A 16,293-nucleotide genomic window follows, 5' to 3' on the forward strand; every position below is an offset into this window, starting at 1 on the left:
TTAAGGAGATTGTATCAAACACAAGACTTGATCTGAATTATTCATCCTTCACGCATTTGGTCTATGAGTATATATTTATTGTTTTTGTTTATCATATTTATTTGTGTTATTTCTTATATTTAGATCTATATGTTGTTCCTTTTGCTTTATCACAAAAGTAAATTGTTGAAATATATCCAACACTTTTTAGTTTGCCTTTAATGAAATTCGACTTTTCATAATAGCTATTTGGTCTTATCAACAAGTCAATCAACAAAATTAAGAAAGGAAATATTTGGTTTGTTAGTTGGTGAAATCCCAATACTGATCTGAATATTTTGTCTCCCAACCCTCTCCTCAAGTTGGAGCATGAATGTCAAACTTGTAATCGAGGTGACAAAATTGATCTTTGCCAAGAGGCTCAGTGCAGAAGAGAAGTTCATATTAATCTAGCTTCAATCTTTTCATAAATAAGGTGGCAATCTGATTCAATATGTTCGGTTTCCTAGCGAATGATGATGAGATTAACAAGAATATGCAGTACTACTTTGTTGTCACAATAAAGTCTCATATGGCCATTATGGTTGATGCCAAGGTCCCTGAGAAGCTATTGAAGCAAAATGAGTTCACGTGTGGAGGTTGACGGAACCATGTACAGGCTGAGGGGTTGTGGCGCCCCCAATTTTTTTTTTAAACATTAAATAATAAGTATATATTTAAGATATATTTTTTTAAACATTAAATAATAGGTATATATTTAAGATTTTAGAAAATAAGCCCAAGAAAAATTATATTTCCCCGCCCCCCTTACATTTTCCCCTTCACCCCCCTACTTTCCCTCAAGAAGAATGAAAACTAACCCCTCTCAAACTAAATTAACCCAAAAACAATAAAATGGTTATATGCATGGCCTACTCTTTTGGCCCATCTCCCTTACTGAAACAATTTTTTTAGTACAAATACAAACCCACTTCTACAAATCTGAAATTCGTAACAGTTATACTCAGAGTCAAGACAAAGAGGCTCCCAAAAAAAAAAAAAAAAAAAAAAACCTCAAAAAGGGAGAGAAATCTAACAATTAACCTTCCAAACCTACGACATGTCACTTAAGAAAGAGAAAATTTGAGGAAGAACAACCACTAGCCACTACTCCCACTGCTCTGCCGTTGCTCACACTCACTAATATAAATATATAATCACTCTCCCTCCATATCTCTCTCTCTTCTATGGATAAATGGACATGGATCCATTACTGTTGTGCGTTGACTTATTTACCCCAAGTGTGTGGTTTGTAGGAGCCTATATAAGCTAATATTACAACTGTGGAATGTCAACCACAAGTTACTAACAACAATAAATGTTTTTATTAAATTGGAATATAAATATTATTGTATTAAAAATAGTATCTTGTCAGCCACTATATATTGTCAATTTAACATATTAAGCAAAGTAGACAAATTGACAAATTTGAAAATTTCAAACTCGACTATATATATATATATATTTAATACTACTTTTTAACTTATTATTACACAGTTAGTTAACAGTTTTATATGCTTTTAACTTCTTTTTCTTTTTTCCAAGTATGATTTTTAGTTATTGTAGACTATTTATTAGAATCTTTTTTTTGTTGTCAGTTGTAAGTTAACATTGTGTATCACCTGTGCGTATAGTTATATGGTGATAGTTTATAAAGTTATTTTGCCTTTTGCAACTAATTAGGTTTCCAAAAATAAATGCAAATATTTTAGAAGTCATTGCTAGTGATGCAACATTACTTACCTTTAATGAAGATATCTCAATTTATGAAAATTCTGAACCAAAATTTTTCATAAAGAATTATTTATTTATTTATTTATTATGAAAGAAGATTTTCTAAGGGACTCTATAATTTTGAACATTGAAAGAGAGATTGCAACTAAATTCTGTACAAAGTCTATCATATATGATTTATTGGGAATTAAAACAATAATCGAATTCCATTTTAATAGATAATTTAGTTTAAATGTATTAAGAAACAATTATTTTATGTCTTTTCTTTTGTTGATTCTTTGCTTATATATATTCAATAGACGTTAATTAGGTTGGATTTGAATGAAAAAAAAATTTATTCATGTTTGGCCCCCCTCGACTTCGAATCCTAGTTCTGTCCCTGAATATTCGGCTTAAGCAGAGGTGTGAGAGACACTAGTTTACTTCTTGATCTTCCAAGAGATGGGGTTGATACCCAAAAAAATCCAATAGTTGGTGACGAATTTACCAAATACTAGTTGGACAAGTACCTAATCAACCAGATCTGTTTCAAACACTGATTTGATGGTATAATTTGCTTTGGGAAAAACTAATTCCTATTTCAAATTTAAGCTTTCTTGGCTGATCCATTTAACCCTTTTTCGCCCTTTTCGCTTCTAGCACATAAATGGATCACCAAAAGTAATTGAATCATAAAATTAAGAACTTGTATAATGTTCCCTCTCTCTCTCTCTCTCTCTCTCTCTCTCTCTCTCTCTCTTCTTTTAATTTTTTTTCTTTTGAAAAAAAAAAAAAACCTGACCTAGAGCTAGAACCATGTACAAGTCAAAGCATTGGATGATTGAGAGTAGGTTGTGCATTCCCCGAAGAGTTGAACATGACATTTGAAGTAGATAATTGTTGTATTGAAAATTTGAAATGCACGATTGATGCCTAAATTTTACATTTTACCCCTTGAACTATGACCCCCTCCAAAAAAAAGTTATAACCATGTTCTACATAATCCCTTGCCTTTTGTTTAGAAATTAAGTCTAACAAAATTTAACATTAAAAGACCAATTTACCTTTTTTATTTTCTGTGTTTTAGAGGGAAGGGTAGATTGGTCTTTTAATGCTACATTCTGTTAGATTTAACTGATAATGAGACACGTGTTACATAAGTTTTAGTTTAGAGAGTTAAATCATGCATTCTTGTAGTTTAGGGGATAAGTGTAAAATGAAATACAATTAATGGTAAAAAAGTGTAATTCTTATAGTTTACAACAAAAATGATTGTGTTATGTCATAAGTTGTTTTATTATCTGTGTGCCTTGTAATTCTTGCTTATTTCTTTTATTTTAGAATTTTATCTGAACTTTTTACTAGGAGACATAAAACTTCAATATTTGGATTTTTCACTCAAGAATTCATGCCTAACCTCACATCAGAACAAAATGAAAGAGCTTGCTCATGTGAACTACTTTGGCATTTGCTCAAAAAAGCATGTAATGTGATACTCTTTGTTACGTCTTCCAATATTGTTTCAGGTACTATATTTTATTTTAACTAATTGTAGACCCACATGATGTGTGGAAAAATTAGATGATTTAATTTGTTTTTTTGTTTAGTGAAAAATGAAAATAATAGATAATATTTATAAGTGTTAGTCTCAATCCCTTCTTAAAATGTCGTGATTATTTTCTATCAAAGTATTTGATACAATATATTAGATTTTTTGAATTAATCTATCTATATTTGTTATTTGAAAGTGTTTTAAATTTTATAATTTTTTTTAGGAAATATAATGCATTTTACATTCAATTATTATACAAAGCAAGATATTTTATAAATAATGTAATGTGTGGTTAGAATTTGTTTTTAGTACTCCTTACAAATGGTTCATCCCCTATACGTTTTGAATAACCTAAACAGGAAGCAAATATCAGTAAATTCATCACTTATATAAAAAAAATAAAAAATACAAAACTGTGATAACATAAGAAAAATATAATTTTATAAAAACCTACCAACATTATGCTGTGAAGAGAAGGTGATATAATTATCAATAAAGTGACTCCTCTTTTTACATAAACTTTTCCTCCCAAAACATTATCAAAGTGGATCGAATGGACCAAAAATAGACCGAATATACCAAAATGGACCAAACTTGACAGAATGGACCAAATTGAACCCATATGGACCAAAATTTGACGTTGCTATAACTTAACAAGAGTGTAGTAATAATAAATTCTATGTTTTAGCTTGTACGTATTATATAGACAAGACGTGCTCCTTGTTAGACTCAATGCCTCACATAGACCAAGGCTCACAGAATTCCAATTTTTTTTGGTTCTTTACTGTTGCGGCACTTTTGGTTTTAGTTGATTACTTATGAAATAACATGTGCTGCTTTTATTGGTTCCATGCTATTTTAAAATGCAAGTTTGATGGTCTGTAATGTGTAAACTTCAAGTTTTTTCGCAGTGTGTTTGTTCATTGGTCATGGACATGGCACAATGGGATATGTCGTCGCCTATTCCTAACTCTTTAGTTGTTAGTTTCTAGATAAGTTCAACCCTCTGAACAGTTTGAAAACAGAAAACAGGACTAGATAATGTTGAATATCATTACATTTTACAATGAAATCTTTATATCCCCGCTGTAAAAAGCCTCTGTTGGTTGAGTTTGGCCCTGCTGGAACAACTACGAAAACTAGCCAAGTTCCTGAAATGGGTATGATTCTGTAACAAATTTATATGTAATTGTCAAACACATTTTATTTTTTTATTTTTGGTTTCCTTTGCAATTGCCATCCTGATAGCCATTGCCTAATATGCCTCTTTTGTCTTTCCTGGCTGATTAGCTCCATGTCCAGGGTCACCTAAAATATTTCCTTTTCCAAGTCTCCCTAATATGACTCCGAAGAAAGTATCAGTAGCACACAATGATCATCAAAGGTTTGTTTCTTTACGTGATATTAATATGTGCTTTGCTCCTTTGTCTTCCTTTTCAAATTAGTTAACTTCACATGTTAATAAGCCCACTGTTGCAAAGGACAACAAGCATTTGGAGATGAGTATAATTCTTCATGTTACATATGTGAAGTTGTTTTAGATATTTGACATAAGCTTGACTCTTCAATTTAGTAAACATACCTGCAGGTTTTAAATTTGACTATATATGTAATTCTTTTAAATTTTCAATTTGTTGGAACTTAGAACCTTGATTTCCCCTCCCCTTAAAAGGTGATTTTGTTTCACTTTATTTTGGTGTGAGAATTCATACCAATTTTCATATATATATATTTTCTAAACTATATATAACATCCACATGCATGATGAACAATCATATGTACTATTATACCTATATAATTTGCTTGATGCTTGAAGTTCTACAAAAGAAAGATGCTTAAATGGACATAACACAAACGAATATAATTTATAATTAACTGTTGAGGGGTGTGTAGATCTGTATGAATCGGTGTGGCATGATTGGAAAGAAAATCAACCGCTTTTTAATGTAGAAATTTCCCTTCATCTATTATCTTATAGATGGACAAATAAATTTGTAGGTTAGGCATGGAGATATATTTGTAGAAGTTGAGGTTGTGAGATTCCACTTCTTGGACTCAAATTTTGGTGTTTTTGAGATTTTTCAACTGGAGTTTTCAGTGAATGTTGAGGTTCGTGTTCATAGAGTTTAGTTGGTGTGCTTAATTTTCTCTTGGTTGTTGATTGATTTCATATTTAACTCTTCACATTTTTTTTGTAGTTGATCAAAGTCCTCAATCTGAGAGACTCATTAGAAAAAGAGAAAAGATCCTCAATCTGACATAATTTTTATGTCTTTTTTATTTTTGGTTGTAGCATTTGACCTTCACCACACGTATCTTTTTCTTCATAAAAAAAAAAAAAAAAAAAAAAAAAAAAATCTATTTTTTTAAATAAAAAGAAGATAGTTTTTTTTTTTTTTTTTTGCTGAATAAATAAGAAGAAGAAGATAGTGTTGATGATGAAGCACCAATGATAAGGAATTGTTATGGGTTTGGGCGTGCTTGATGACAAATTTGATTGTTATTTGACTACCTAAACATTGGGAGACATTTCTTTTTTACATTCATCATCTCTAGTGCCTCCGGTGATAACTTATTTCATTTGGATCAATATAATTTTAGGGGAATTTTTCTTTTACATTTTACAGTACAATGTAAAAAGTGTACAACATTTACCACATTTTATGTGTTTTCAGTATCTGTTTACATTGTAAGTATAATGTTAACATGTAAAGGTCCTAATCTCTATCTTTCTCGACTAATTGTGATGATGATACTTTGACTAAACAAAAAAAGAATTTGACGAAATTAAATTTTATCACTCTAAACTATACTTTTCTTTACACTTATTACATGAATTTTCAAAATGCACGATTACTATCCTAAGCTATAATCTACGTTTCACTTCTCCTTTTATTGTTAATGAGGCTATTAACTTGAATGAAAAAGTAGGTCACTTGCAACTTACATGACATTTGCACATGTGAGTCATGACACCACATGGAAAGAACAAATTACCCCACTTCAATCCTTTAAACAAAACCATTTAACAAATTTATCTATCATGGTCCCACATTATAATCTTTGTTTTAAGGGATTGAAGAGGGATAATTTGGTTTTTTCATGTAGTGCCAGTGGCAGCTTCAGGAATTTTTTCAAAGTGGTTATTAAGAAATTTAAATCATACAAAATCTAATAAAAAAAAGAACTTCATATATTGATAAAATAAATAAATAACACACACACACACACACACACACACACAAAGTTTTACAATTTCTTTTTATTAGTTTTCTTATTTTAAAATTGTTGCTTGATAGTTTCATTATCAATGCTGTAAGGTATATCTCTTTCAAAATTTTAGTTCAATAAAATTTTTCTTGGGCTTTTTCTTTTTGTTTGTAAAGGCTTAATATATTGCTAAGATGACCAAAGTTTAAGAACAAATTTTGGCTACAAACTTAATTAGTTGTAGCCTAAGGCACTAAAAAAAATTAACATGACTACATATTTTGAAAATCTAACTGTTGAATTGCATATTCTTTATATTTTTAAAACACATATAAAATTTTATGCTAATTGGATGTTATTTACTATTTAATCCATAAACTTATTTTTTATATATAATTTTAAACTACAAAAACTTGAAATTTAAACATTTGATTGATGATATAGTTATTGATCTTTGATCTTCTTGAAATTTTGCAAGTATGGAGGATATAAGAAAAAAAATGTAATCCAATATAGTAGATTTGTCAAAATTTACATCCAATAAAAAAAAAAATATTAAGTAGAGTTGTAACCTTGGTCTACAACCAAGTTTATTGCCAAATTTTGTCCAAAGTCGTCACAAATTTATATTGAACCTAAAAAAATTTAGAGTGGTCACAAATTTTTTTTAAGGGTAAAAAAATCATAAAATTTTTAAAGTTTATATATAATAGTAATTATTTTTTTCAGGTTAGTATGGTCCTGTGACCATACCGCCTTCAATGTGAAGCCACCCCTATGCATGTGGTGCCACATATACAGAGGTCATATGAGTCGCACGTCACTTTTCCGTTCAAGTTAATAGCCCAATTGACAATATGGTGCAAAGTGAAACATTGGTTATCGTTTAGGGTGATAGTCATGCATTTTGATAGTACTCTAGGGTAGTAAGTGTAAACGAGATTATAGTTTCGGGTTGTAAAGTATAATTATTCCAAGAAATTGATGGTGATAATTAATATGGCGACTGTATCTCAATGCATAGAGTTGACGTTAAAATAAGTTGAATTTGCAAATGCTTTGTTTTAAATTTGTAGCTCTGCATCCTTGGGCTACTTGTTTGATTCCATATTTTGAAAAGAAATTTTTTTTTTTTTTTTGAATTATATCTGCAGATGAATGCTTAATGCTTTAATATCTCATAGCTCCAAAAGCTATATGCTTGCGTTGGAGAGAATACTCATGCATATTACAGCTCTTCAAGAGACCTGACTACTCCGACCAAGTGCTTGAATGGGTATGCTTTTCTATATGATTCGACTTCTGAGGTTTGATGTACCTTGTCCTCACTAGGATTACTTTTTCGGTGCCTGGAAGCTTAGCTCAGAAGCGCCCTAAAATTTGACGATGTTGATATTGCCTTGGTTAGTGATTCTATGGTGGCCAACAGCCTCTATCTTTAAAAACAGGAGCTGTGCGCCAGGAATTTATCTTTAGGAGGGTTATATATAATTTTTATTTTTTATTTTTGTATGAAATGTAAAATAATAATGAGTAATTTTTTTTTGGGCTTTTTCTTTTTGCTTGAAAGGTCCTAATTTATTGTTAAGTGGACCAAATTATGGACCAAAGTTTAATTTTATTGGGCATAAAAAAAAACTTAGGGTGGTCACAAATCTTTTTTTAAGGGTAGACAATGTTTATTATCAAGTATAGGAGTCAAAATGATAAGGTCATTTAAAATTTTTCAAATTATTTAAGATATTTACATCAAAAAAAAAAATTATATTATTTTTCAAAAATTTTTCCGCCCTCGATCCTTTAATAGCTACGCAACTGCATCCTCATCAAGTGTACCACTGAAATCTGAGCAACCGGGCTCTTAATTAAATTCATTGTTTGTAAAATTCTTGTTCTTCTCTCATTTCTTGACTTATTTTAATTTATACTTGTTTTATCTTATGATGGGTTATTGAGTGAGGAATGCTAAATACTTTCTTTTCTTATATCCTGGATGAAAATTATATGGTTTACAAAATGCCATTTGTTTGATGCTGTTAGTAACTGAAGTTTTACAATTAACTAATACTGTTATTTTCAATCATCAGTGCTTGCGAACATGTCTCTCATGTTACACTCAAATATATATTCATTGATCATGAGATAGACTGATTTCTAAGTGAAACAAAGAGCTTGAACTTTAGCCAAAATTTTATTCATGAATAGCTTTAATTAGGATGATTCTATTTGCTCATTTGCATTACCCTACTACATCAGGTTATGCTTAAGTCATTTACATGATTCATGAATATTACTTGTGTCCGGTTAATGTATGCCCTTAGGGCATATATTAATTATCCATTTTAGGAAAGTTTTATGGAGAATTGAAAAGGCTGTCAAAACAGTTAATCACTTACAAGAAGTGATTCTAAAAAAAAAAAAAAAAAAAAAAAAAAGTTAATCACTTTTTCATTTTTTTTCATAAAAAAAAAAAAAAAAAAATCTAAAATAGCTTACTAATGTATGCCCTAAGGGTACATATTAGTAAAACTCATATTACTTTACATTGTTAGGGATACATAAGATCAATTTATTTATTTTTAGGTGATAACATTGAACTTTTAATTGATGTAAAACAGATACCACAAACCTTCCTAGAGCAACAAGGGCACCTGAAATCACAATGCAAGAGCAAGGAGTGCTAATATAAATAATTGAGGTGACAATGTCAGAATTAGATAAATTTTGGATGGTTGAAGGGAAATGATCTTCTAAATAAAAGTTGTCATTTTGCCATGAGGTGCGCCTTAATTTTGGTGAATTCCTCCATTAAAGCTCTAGAAAAAGTGAATTTTTCATTTTTAGTAATTTTTGTTTCTTTAGGTGATAACATTGAACTTTTAATTGATGTAGAACAAACATCACAAACCTTCCAAGAGCAATGAGGGCACCTAAAATCACAATGCAAGAGGAAAGAGTGCTAATAGAAATAATTGAGGCGACGGTGTCGGAATTAGATAAAATTTGGATGGTTGAAGGGAAATAATCTTCTGAATAAAAGTTGTCATTTTGTCATTAGGTGCACCTTAATTTTGGTGAATTCCTCCATTAAGGCTCTAGAAAAAGTGAATTTGTCCTTTTTAGTAATTTTTGTTTCTTTAATAACTTTTTGCTCAAGAGTCAGAATAAAGTCCCACTTGGTTTAGGATGACCCTTAAGATCCGTAGTTTATGATTTTGCATTTAAAAAATCTTCACTTTAAATGGTTGTAGGTGTTTGATGAAGAGCTTTGATCGAAGCAATTGGCATCATTCATTTCGAATAACTCGGTTACTTACTCTTGGAAGATGATGTTCGTTATCATTTTTTGGAATTTTTTTTTAGAGTGGATTGTACCTCTAGGTCATAAAAGTTCCATAAAAATATTGTATTCAAATAGATATATGTACACATAAAATAACCATTCTAAGTTAGAGTGTAATCATAGTTCCTATAAGAATGGGATTGATATTGTATTACATTTTTGGTGCATTGTTTCATATTTTTTTCAAATGAACACTCTATAATAAATTTCTTACTCATAGAGTAGCACGAGCCTTACACATGCCATTAGAGGTGTAGCCAAGGGCGGAGGGAGGGGGAGGGGGCTTGCCCCCTCTGAACTGTCAAATTTTTTTACTTATAATATTATAATGACCTAAAATACCTTATTTGCCCTCCCTTGACACAAAAGGCAAAAAAAAAAAAAAAAAAAATTCACGATACCTTTTCTTAGTAGACTTCTCCTCCTACTGCAACTCTAATATATAAGACCAATGGGTCCCATTTAATAATGAGTAAAAAAGAAAAATCTCTACATTGAATAGGATAAGAGTCTGAACACACTATACAATAGCTTGATGGACTTTTAAAAACAAAAACGTACAACTATAATATAAAACAATGGGTCCCACTTGGTAATGATTAAAAAAAAAAAAAAAATGTTTCATATTCATTAGTGACTTTGGATTTGATCTTACTAGTTGTAATAGTTACTGTTGAAATAGCTTTTTCAACAATGAACATAATTAAAAATCGATTACTTAATCAAATAGGAGATTAATGGATGAATGATTGCTTAGTCACATATATTGAGAAAAATATATTTAAGACTATTGAATGTGAAGAAATTATGCAAAGGTTTCAAAATATGAAAAATTATCGAGGGTAATTGAGTAAAATAAGCTAGGTGTAAAAAAATAAATTAAAGTTTACGTTTTATGTTAGATTCTGTATGACAATTACATTATAATATAGTAGTTTATTTATTTTGTTATTAATATTGATTAATTTTTTTAGATTAATTTTTTACTTTCAATTTTATCTTTTAATCTTGCCCCCCCGACCTAAATTTTTGGCTCCGCCACTGGGTGTAGCTAGGAATGTTTATTTGGGAGATGTTGCAAACTATGTCTAGTTCATTATGGACATACAAAAATATCCAAAAAAGAACATTTCGTATAAAAATTATGCTCAACAACGATCTTTCATAAAATAGATTTTTTATTGCGGAGTCTGAGTTATGAGGGGTTTTATTTGGTTGTTGAGATGAAAGTTGTGTTAAAAAGAAAGAAATATTGGGCAATGTGGGGCATCACTATAGAGGACGGAAAGGGCGGAAGCATTGAGATTGAGAATTGAAGGGGGGAAAGTAAATTTTTGTTTAGAAATGAGCTGCCAAATATGCTATTTGGAGAGAGTGAGTTATTCTTTATTGGATAAACTACAAATATTTGGACAATTAATTGAGGCACTAGCTATTATCTTATTTGAGAACAAATAGTCATTGTCTAATGGATTAAATACAAATCTCAGGAATGGCTGGGTTGGAAGGGCCGGTTATATTTGTTTTTTAGGAGGGCACATATCCTATTTTTATGTAAGTTATAAAAGAAAATTAAAATTTAAGGAGCAATGTAGACCCTCCCCTGCATGCAACCCAACCTAGTACAATATTAGACAAGGATTGGAAACATCATTCTTAGAATATCTTTTTGTTTTGTATGTTCTTAAGTAGTGCACTTCTAGACAAAAGAGAGTGAAAATTTTATTTTTCTATCAAAAATATAAATTAAAAAAAAAAAAAAATGATGATGGAGTAAGTTAGTGTAGAGTGAGTGACTACTAAGCCGTCCCCAGTTGCCAAAAGATGATACTTGGTTCATACCAGATACACTATAAATAAAGGAGATCCATTTGAGACTTTCACATGCAGTTGTTACTTATTAGAGAGAGAGAGAGAATGCAGAAGCAACAACAGCAAGTGACGTAGTACCATCATCAACATGGGGTGGAGGGAGCAACCGTGTAGCAGCCATTAATCTGGAGGGAACCCCATCCGCCAATATCATTGACAGTCTTGATAAACAGTTTGATCATAATGAGGACTCTCTAGTTTCTCTCTTATAACCCTCTTTTATTTCATTCTTAGCTATGCATTTTCTATTTTTAAATCACGTAGTTCTATATGTTTATATAAATTACCTTGTTTGGATAATATATGATGTTCCAAAACTCTAGGTGGAGAAAGTTCCTAACATATGTATATAAGGCCTAGATTCCTTGTCTCCATTGCTTATATTGACCCAGGAAATTGTATCTCTCTCTCTCTCTATGTGTGTGTGTGTTTGTGTGCATGTGTGTGTTTGACAGAGTAATATCATTTTACCATGTCACAGTGGAACTGATTTGCAAGCTGGAGCAAGTTACAGATTTGAGGTAAATCAAATAAAAAAAATGGAACTATTACACGAAATATTATGGAAGAGAGAATGGAAACAAGAGCATTTATTTATTATTTTAATGCATGCGAATATATTATATAGGGCTATTTTGAAATATTTTCAAAGAAATTATTTCTACTCATTATATTACTTCTCGATAAAAGGAGAGGAAATATATAGATTGTTAATATTAGTATAATTTGCAATATTGTTGATACTCATTTTTGTAAAAATCCTACAAACTCAATGCATGTTAAGCACAATTTATTTTTGGGTCCAATTCCACTATTTTATTTTATTTTATTCTCTTTTTCATTGCATGGCCCAAGTCCATGCGCCTTAAGGAAGATTTGAGGGGTTGTGGTTTGGTTGGTGTGGGTAGACTTTTTGCATGAGCCCAAAACATAGGTCATGCTATGTAGGATGGAGATGTTTGCATGACCTAGTACTCATGGGGAAGGTCACATGTCCAAAATTTTCAACCAAATGGGACTTATAGTTCTTGCTTTATGTGACTATAGTCACATAAAGCAAGAACTATAAGTCCCATTAGATGAACCTTTTTTAGCCCTAAGAATAAGCTGACTTCTTAGGCCACTTAAGGCAACTTCCCAAGGGGTTCAATTGGCTAGAGAAAAGCACCCAATCCCATTTGATCAAGTTTTTCCCCTTTTGATGTAAAAAGCAAGCCGACTCTTTACCTAAACAAAAGCAATCTAAGTACAAACGTCAAAATAGTACCAAAGAGGTCCATGGCCTCATCCATTATCCATAGACAAGTCCTTAAGGACGTCCCAAGCTTGTTATAAAGCCTCCCAGTTAAATCTAACCCAACTAACCACGTTTTACCTACAAAAACTCTAACTTTAGAGCAAAAGCTCATAAACAGAAGCATAAGAGCCACATTCTAAGGTCTTGGAGTGAAAACAATGGCACAATCAATTCTTCCCTTTCCCCCTCACCAACTTTCTCAAATTTCTCTTCTTGTTTTATGTGAAGAAAAGTTTCAAATTTATGTATTTCACATATTTTGTCATTTTTTCATTGTCTAGCACCTTGGACTTGTTCTTGTAATGCACCAATAGCATCTATTTAACCAATATTGGAATTTTAGACTTGATCTCCCCGTCTTATTTCATTTTCTAAGAACCCAAAGGGATTTTTCGGCTCTTTTCTTCATTTTTGCCTATTTGAAAATCGTCCCTGACAAATGTTAATGTATGTTAATGTATTTCTTGGGTGCATTCATGCATATGAAATTTTCTTTTTCCTTTTGTTACTTTTTTAGTTTCAATTATTGTTAAAGCAACTAAATAGACTTGAGAAGTAATGTCATATTCTGAATAAATTGTTTCTTATATAAACTCATTTTACATGAATAGTTAGTGCATTTCCTATAGATTAATACATGAATTTAAATACAATTACTCCCATTAACATAGGAGAGTGAATTAATATTTTGATATGAATACAAAGTTTTGATGAGATGAAAAGTTAAATAAAATGTATTTCATTTTCTATCAAAGAAGTACGACACTCATGACACAAATTTAAAGTATTGTAACTTACTTAAGTTCAGACTATTAGATGAAAATATACTTTTGACCTTTAAAGTTTGAGACTATTTTCATTTTGGCCATTTCTGTTTTATAAATTCATTTTGGCTCTTCATGTTTGACTTGGTTTTTGTATTGGGCCTCTAAGTTTCAAGTTTTTCATTCAAAACGAAAATTTTGAAAAGTAAATGACCAAAATAAAAACAACCCAAAACTTTAAAGACAAAAACTATACTGAAATATATGTTGGGAATATTACACAAAGTAATAATGGAAGAACAAGATTAACAGAAAAGACAAAAATAAAATAGATAACTTGGAGGCACTATATCGTTTTCCTTAGACAATATTTGCCCCCCACACTTTTGTTGCTAAAGGGTTATTGCAAATTTGTCTCCAGGATACAACCAAGATGTTGGGTTCTATAGATAGCAATTCTGGAGAATGACCATAGGATTTCTTGTGTTTCTCTCCAACTTTTGATTTTGTGAAGTTAGTTTTCAAGAGAACATAAGCCTCTATTTATACTCATAGGGTTACGTTTCATGAAAAGACAAGTATGGAGAGTTAGTTATTTATTTAAGTGAACATAAGCCTGTTTCATAAAAAAGCACATATGGAAAGTTAGTTTTTTTTTTTTTTTTAAGTGAACATAAGCCTATTTCATGAAAAGGCACGTATGGAGAGTTAGTTATTTTTTTATAATATGGTTATCAAAGATTGAAACCTCTTCAATCTTTCTGAATAGTCACCAGAAAATTCCAGAAAATTCAGATTTCAAACTTTTACTTAGAAAATTCCAGAACTTGAATTTTCACTTTATGAAAACTTATTCTCCAAACTCAACAATCATCATTACAACCTATTCTTGTATATACCTATATATACAACAATATACTAAAACATGAAGGCCAAAATAATTAGAAATTATTTACAAGAGAAACACTAAGCATGGTCGTGCTATTTGCTATTTTCAGCAACTATGGGTGATACTTATTGGGTTGATCTTTGCGCTCATAATTCAATCGCTAGCTGCAAATCTTGGTGTAAGCACCGGTAAGGTGCACAGCAAACAAATTCTAGACCAAAATAGCCAATTGATAAAAGCTATTATAGTTTCTTCTGCAATTTTGTTTCTACTAGTAATTAATCAAGCTAAGTATTTGTTTACTGTTTAAATATCTCCACAGGAAAACACCTTTCAGAATTATGTAAGTTTGAGTACCCAAAATATATGAAGTATTGCCTATGGTTGCTGTCATAGCCGCTGATATACCCGAAGGTAAAACAATAAAATTGACTTCTTTCTTTCTTTCTTTCTTTTTTATTTTTATTTTATATTTATTTTTTTAATTTTAATTTTTAAATTTTTAAATTTTTTATAAATAATATCCTTACCATTCATGCATGTAGGGGGTCTTATCATTCTTGAATTTTTTGTTGGGTCATGTTGAGCCTAATTTGTGTTTTAATCTAATTTGTGACCAGACCTGACATGAAAGCATGATTATTTTAAAAAGGAGAAAGTTCCATTTAACCAAATCTTGGCCAAGCAGGAAAAGCAGGAAATAGTGCTCTGAGACTTGGTCCATGGCTGCCCTTAGGAAAAAAGTTTGTCCCAATTTTAGCCTGTTTAGGACTTGCAGTTTGGGCATTTATTTGTTACTTCATTTTAGGGTTTTAATGTATTAATGACTGCTTTCTCTGTAATTTCTCTCTGACATAGTAAAAACACAATAATTTTGTGGTCGTAGGAAAATTACTAAACCATGTAAATTTCTTGTTTCATGTAATTGCTTTTATTTGTTTTTTTTTTTTGTTTTTTTTATTTTTTTTGTCTCTCACAGATTTGGATATATGTTGAATTCCCAACATTTTCCTCAACCATGTCTCATTGTTCATATTCAAATTAAGGGAAGAATAACACAGCAAATAAACAAGACAATATAGATAATGTCATTAATAAATAACTTTCTAATTTTTTTATTTATTTGTGGCAGTGATTGGGACAGCCTTTGCACTAAATATACTATTTCACATGCCAGTTTGGACTGGAGTTCTCATCACTGGTTTAAGCACTATCTTACTTCTTGGTCTGCAGAGATACGGGATAATTTATTCATTATTTAAACTTTCCATGGCATAATTTAAGAATCTTTTCTGCTTCATTACTCGTGTATGAAATTTGGGTGTTTAATTTTTATGCTCTACTATATGTCCACATACTTTGTTTACTATTTTTATGCCAACTATCCATTATTTATATGTTTTTTGTCTAGCCGATATTATTCTCCTTTTTTATTCTTTTTTCTTTTTTAATAAATTCAATCTAATATCTCTATATACTACTTTCGTATTCATGTGTTCTAATAAGTATTAACATTTTCTAAAAAAAAAAAAACAAAAACTAATACGTAAGTTTTTGGCCATTTATATTTTTTTTTAAGAAATGTGTATGATATTTTTTTTTCTCAACTATCTACTTACGCCGTTTAGCAACCAA

General features: G+C 30.5%; 1 pseudogene; it reads left to right on the forward strand.

Annotated features, from left to right (window-relative positions):
- The first annotated feature begins 472 nt into the window (after positions 1-472).
- LOC115961619 lies at positions 473-15,936 on the forward strand (annotated as a pseudogene).
- Positions 15,937-16,293: the final 357 nt, after the last annotated feature.

This window comes from Quercus lobata, chromosome 9 (genome assembly GCF_001633185.2).
Source record: "Quercus lobata isolate SW786 chromosome 9, ValleyOak3.0 Primary Assembly, whole genome shotgun sequence".
NCBI classification, from domain to species: Eukaryota; Viridiplantae; Streptophyta; class Magnoliopsida; order Fagales; family Fagaceae; genus Quercus; species Quercus lobata.